Raw genomic sequence first — 6730 nt, forward strand, 5'->3', positions numbered from 1 at the left:
CAATAAACTGTCGTAATAGACATTAAAAATAATTGTAAATTTTTATAATATTTGCGACAGCTTTAAACTGTCGCAGATTACGACGTTTTTGAAACCGTTGTAATCTGCGACAGTTTAAAGCTGTCACAGAGTTGTTTTTTTCAAAAAAAAAAACATATGGTATATAAATACCCAACAATCCCAAACCAAACCCTAATAATGTATTGTACGCCGATTTGTTACTCCTCTCCCTATCAGTTTCTCTCTCCTCTTTCATTTCTTTTCTCTTCTCTCTTTCTCATATCATCTCCCCTCTTCTCCTCCTCTCTTTCCTCTCTTTTTCTTCCTCCTCTCTTTTTCCTTTCTCCTCTCTATTTCTCATCCTCCATTCTTTTCTTTCTCGTACTCCTCCTTATTTACACTTAATGCTGAGGGTTTTTTTAGTTAAATTCATATTTTTAAAGTTCAATATTGTGATAATGAGGTTTTTTTAGCCAAATTGGACCATAAATATTCCAGATCTGGAGTTTTTATGGTCGAATTTGACCCTTAAAACCCAAAGAAGAGGAAAGTTTCGAAGGTATGTTAATTATTTTCGTTCATCTTCATTTGATTTTTTTTTTTAATTTGTTAGATTTTGTTATTTTGTCATTTATTTTCGTTTGATTTTTTGTGGTATTTTTGTTTGAATTTTGTACCGTTTTTGATAACTTCTGTTATTTCATTAACTTGTTTGTTTTATTTATTCTTGGTTTTTGATTATTTGATGTATATTTGTATTTCTTGTTTGATGTTTGTTATTTTTGTGTATTTATTTTATATTTTCATTTATCTTTGGTTATTATGTTTTTTTTTGACAAGAAGAAAAAGGATTTCATTATGTTTTATTTATTATGTTGGGTTTTTTCTTTGATTTTTTTTTGTTTGTTGGGGTTTAATTTTTAGATCTTAATGTTTAGTTTTTTTGGGTGCAAGGTTAGGGGGTTGTCGGTGGTTAGTGTAAGGGGGAAGTGTTGTATTTTAGATTTTTTTGGTTTAATTTCAGATGTAGGGTTGTTTGTGGGTTTATGAGTTTTCTGGGCTTAATTTGGTGGTTTTGGGTGGTAGTGGAAAGTGTGTGGTGGCGTTAGGTGGTTTGTGGTGGAGGTTGGTCGTGGTTACGGGTTATGCGGCTGGGCTATTGTGGGTGAGGGTTAAAGGAGGGATGTGGCTGGGTTGAGGGGTTTCGTTTTTTTTATTTATATTTTTTTTTATTTTTTGCGATGGCTTTTAGCTGTCGCTAAAGTTGGTGTTTGCGACAGTTTTAATGGCTGTCGTAGTTTGCGACGGTTTTTAGCTGTCGCAGATTAATTATTACGACAAAAAATAAAACTGTCGCTGAAATTAGTAAAACCGTCGTAAAAAAGGTTTACGACAGTCAAACTGTCGCAAAAATAAAATTTTGCGACAACTGTGATTGCGACAAACGGTTTACGACAGTTGACTGTCGCAACTATTTTTTGCGACGGTTTTTACTATTTTTACGACAAATTTTGGCTGTCGCAAAATAGCTTATTTCTTGTAGTGTTAGGAAAAATGCCACTTCATGGTTGAAGAGGGAATCGTCCTTGGTCACAAGATATCAAGCAAGGGGATTGAGGTCGACAAGGCCAAAGTTGAAGTGATTGAAAAATTGCCACCTCCAATTAATGTGAGAGGAGTAAGATCCTTTTTGGGGCACGCCGAGTTTTGTAGGAGATTTATCAAGGATTTCTTACAAATTGCTAGACCCCTTAATGCTCTTCTCCAAAAGGATGCCATCTTTATTTTTGATGAAAAGTGTCTTCATGCTTTCAACAAATTAAAGGAGGCTTTGATCTCTACTCAATCGTGCAAGGGCCAAGATGGGATTTGCCATTTGAACTTATGTGCGATGCTAGTGATGTTGCAATTGGAGGGGTGTTGGGACAAAGAATTGAAAAGAAACTTCACGTCATTTACTACATGTCCAAGACCTTGAATGAAGCTCAACGGAACTACACCACAATGGAGAAGGAGTTTCTTGCCGTGGTACATGCTTTTGAGAAGTTTTGGAACTACCTCATTGGTTCAAAAACTATTGTTGTTTTGGGTGTTTTTGTCCCTTGGGAGAGTTACGTCACAAAGACTGGTCCGGCTACGTTGTACTTGCAAAACAACGGAGACTCCGGGTGGTTGGAGCTCCGCCTCCAAAGATCAAGTTAGTAACTTGAAAGGGAATAAAGAGTACGAAAATTTAGGTGGGGATCTGCTTGGATTCTAGGCTCATGTGTTTCTCTGATGAGAGAGAATGTAGGTGTAATAAATGATTGAATGTCTCCCCAAAATGGGGAAATATCTCCCTATTTATAGGGTCATTGGAGAATGTGCCCCCACCTAGGTCACTTGACCTAGATTTTAGTGGGCTGCGCTGTTTTACGGCGCTTCTTGGGATTTGGGCCCTTGAAGGCCGCCATTTCAGAGATTTATCCAAGGGGGCCATGTGTCAAGGGGATATTAAGCCATGTGGGCCATCCTGAACTCGACATGTGGCCTCCTCTCATTGGTCCACGTGTCTAGGGTATTTTTACCCTAAACATTCACCCCTCACAGGGCTCAGGTGCGTATCACATGGGGCCTGTGACACGTGTCCACCTATTAGAGGTGAACAGTAACGCATAGTAAAATTTAAATTTCAAACAAGAATTTCCCCCACGTTTTCACCTTCTATAAATAGAAGTTTACCCCCCCTTCCCCCCTTTTTCTCTCACCTTGCGTTCATTTGACTTTTTTTTAGAGAGAAAGAGAGAGCTTTTAAAGAGAGATTCTCTGCCTCCATCTGCGTTAGAGAATTTTCGAGTTTCCGTGTGCTAGCAGTTCAACACCTGGTTTACCCGCTGTATCGGTTTTCAGATTTTTCAGAGTTAAAGTAAGGTAACCGCCTGTACCATTTTAGCTTTTCTCTGGTTCAACTTGTATACAATTCTTTCTCCGCCTGTATACATAGTTTTAGAAAATATAAATGAGTTCTCAATCCACACACTCGGCACTGCGTAGGACACTCAGCTGGTCCCCTGACGGCTGAGTCTAGAACAGTGGGTGCCTTTTCTGGACTGTCAGAACCGATGTGCTCATCCCTGAATTCCTCCCTCTCTGTGTCTGTGCAGGACACAATGGCCAAAACGAAACAGACGACCAGAAGGTCTAGGAGCCGGTGCACTATATCAGTGCCAACCAATGAGGTTGTCCTAGACGGGGAACAGAGGGATTTGGAGGAGAGCAGGTCTGATAAAGAGGCTCCCTCTACTTCCGGGAGCTCGGGGGTATGAGAGGTAGGCGGCGAGGGAGCCGCCTCTTCTAATGAAGCCAGGGATGCTGAGGCCGGCGAAGGGTCAAGGGCCAAATCTTCCAGCTTTGACCAAGATAATTTTGCGGCTGACTATCAGCAGCCGCCTAAGGTCGCCGACAACCCCAACCCCAAACGGACTAGGATGTTGCCGGGTAACATTGCCCTACTAAAGAGCGGCTTTAGGGATTTTAAAGAGAAGCACCCCTTTGGAAGGGGCTGGGACATCATCATTCCGCCGGCTGACGTAGTAATGGCCTGGAGCGATGATATTGATAATGCAAACCATTACTTTGTCTGCTACGAGGCGGTCATCGAAGCCGACCTCCAGTTCCCCCACCACCCCGGGATTAGGAAAATCCTGAAGGGGTACGATTTAGGAGTTTGGCAGCTCACCCCCAACTCGTGGGTGAACATTCTAAGTTACATCGCCGCCTGCGAGCTCCAAAATATAAATCCAAGCTTCTCCGCCTTCACTCACATGCATTATTTGAGCAAGGCCCCAGGCGGCCATGGGGCATGGTATACTCTGACTACCTTGCCCCAATATTTGATGAGTTTGGACAAAGTGTCCAAGTGGTCCAGGTGGAAGGACAAGTTTTACTTGATTTCTTCCCCAACTCTAAGGCATAATCGGACACTGCGCCGGTACAACACAGAGCCGGCTCTTCTAGGCAGGAAGTGCCCTCTCCCGGAGCTGTCTACTAAGGCCCGGGAACAAATAATGGATCCAGGGTTTTTTGAGACAACAACCGAGCCCATGGGGGATGGGACTCACATTATAGGTCCCAAAAACTGGATCCCCCATCCAGACTTCTTCAAGGACGAGTGCTTCTTGTCCGCCTGCGGGCTGAGTCCCATGTTTCCCAAGGGTAGATTACCTTACATCCGGAGTATTTGTTATTTTAGTAATACAAACTTTCCATAACTTCTTCTAATCTTGAATTCCATTCATGCAGCCGACGCCTTGAAGATGGTTGATCTGGCAAAGACTCCGGCTAAGTTGGCAGCGCTGCTGCGCAAAGAGGCTGCACTTGCCAAGAAAGCAGCCGTCGATGCAAAAGAGTATAAGAAAGGCGGGGTAAGACCGCCTGACTTTTTATGTGTATTTTTTTTACTAAGGCAATTTGTCAGTTGGGTATATTTAACCTTGTTCACTTCTCAGGACTCTGCTAAGAGAGTGCCACGATCCTTATCCAAGCTTCTCAAAAGGCAAGGAGAAGATCTGGAGAAAGCTTCGGCTGCAAAGGCCGCTAGAAAGGACCCCCCTCCCTAGACACATTCTGCTGCCAAATCCGATCGTCCAACGACCGAAGGCAAATCTCCTGCTGCGATGAAGATTTTGAGCGAAAGCTCAGAACGCTCACAGCAGAAAGCGCCGGATGCCTCTACGGCATCGAAGGGTGGTGAGCCACCTAATGGTTCAGCTGTTGCGGCAACAACTGGGGAGGAGCAGAAGCCTGCGCCCCATCCGGATACCCAAGGTAAGGGAAGGATTGAGATACCTTGGCCACTTGACTTTATGAGAGTCAAGACTAAGGTAGATCCCTTTAGGGGTTCAGTCAGCAGGCGACAACGGATGAGTGCCAATTATGCTGCCTCTTACTCACAGAGTACTACTTTTGGTGCAGATCTGACATCTGACGAGCCGGATCTTGCGGGTTTCGTAAAACGAATGGTGAGGACCCTCACCCGGTCGGAGAAGAACTCCATACCTGACCTGCAGGTGGTGGACTTCGACCGGATAATGGGCCAACTGGCTGAGGTAAAAAAATCCCACAACCCCAATACTTTTATTTTATTTTAACTAAGCATATCATAATCCGGCTGCTCTTTTCTCAGGTAATGCTTAGAGTGGATGGCCTCCGGGGCCCCTTCAGGCGGAAACAAGAAGAGGTAAATGACGCCAAATGGAGGGCCCTTGAAAATCAACTTTGCTGAATATGCTAATTATATGTGTGATTCAAAGATTAAAGTAGTAGAGTTGAAACAGGAGGAGCTGATCCGGAGCTTGACGGTTGCGAACGACGAAGCTAACAGCCGGGCTGATGACCTTGAGCAAAAACTGAAGTATGCCAAATTTGAGCTCAAGGAATTAGAAGATGTTGATCAACAAAACACTCAACTCCGAGCAGACGTTTCCCGCCTGGGGGTTGAGCTTGTCACTCTGCGAAATAAACAGTCGGACGGGCTCGCCCAAGAGCAAAAGCGGCTGATGGAGGAGAATGAGCGTGATAATCTTGCCCGGCTGAAGATCACTTGGAGCCTCCTCTACCCAGATATAGACTTCGAGGTCTATAAACTAAGGTATGATTACGCCACTGAGGTGTATGATGCCCAAGTACTGGGTGAGGCTCCTCCGCCTCGCTTCAAAGATTGGGCTGCCAAGCAGGAATATGAAGTCTCTGATAACGAGGAGCCGGCGGTGGATGAGAAAAATGAAGGACAAACCAGCCAAAATCAGCCGGAGCAGCAGCATTCACCTCAGCCTTAGGCGGGCCTCCCCACTTTCTGCGACAGTATGCCATTTTGTTTCTTTACCAGCTTGTATGTCGTGTATTGTTGTATCTTTACCAACTAAGGAGTTGGGTTAACATTTTATTTCTTTCCTTCTTCACCGGATGTGTCCGGTTAACACTTATTCTGGCCTTTGTGCCATTATTAATATTAATGAAGTATTCCGACTCAGTCGGTGTTTATATATGTTTCTGTTTGAATTTTTCAATTTGAATTTTGCGTATGTTTGCAATTCTTTAATATTTTGCCTAACTTAAAAAAGCATGCGGCAATTTGAAATTCGGGTGCTCTTGCCCCTAGACGGCTGTGTGGTTGGTTTTATTTCAAATTGATTGATTGGCTTGAAAGCACTTGATACTAGGAGAAGTATGGAGTATTTTTAAGCCAATCAATCACAATGGTGATTGCCCCAAACCAAGTGCACAGCCGGCCATTAGAGCGGTGCTTTGAGCTTCTAACCCAGGCGGTTATATTCCGTTTGGGGTTATCACATAGACATTACACAAAATCTTTTGCCCCAATAGGTAGAGAGAGTGCAACTTTGGAATAAATAAACTAAGTGAGAACTTCAGCCGGTGACCGACTGATGCCTCAGGGCATTTGGTATTCGGTAACTTAATCGTTCTTCATAGATTATTCTGGTCAGACGGCTATGAGTTGACCAATTCGGTCGTTCAATTTTCGCCGTCTGCATAGGTACGTAGAACCAACGAATAGTCTGTTCTCTGCGACGATTGCACCCGGAGGGGTGTCGCCGGACTCCTTTGTCCATTTTGGGACAGGCGGTTTTATAAAATAAGCAACCATCCGGCCATTTATCCTTTGTTCTTGTTTGAGACCGGTTGTATAGCCACTAAACGTTTTTGTGCTTAATTTTTAATCGGACCATTG

This window comes from Chenopodium quinoa, unplaced genomic scaffold, assembly GCF_001683475.1.
Source record: "Chenopodium quinoa cultivar QQ74 unplaced genomic scaffold, ASM168347v1, whole genome shotgun sequence".
Classification (NCBI taxonomy): Eukaryota; Viridiplantae; Streptophyta; class Magnoliopsida; order Caryophyllales; family Amaranthaceae; genus Chenopodium; species Chenopodium quinoa.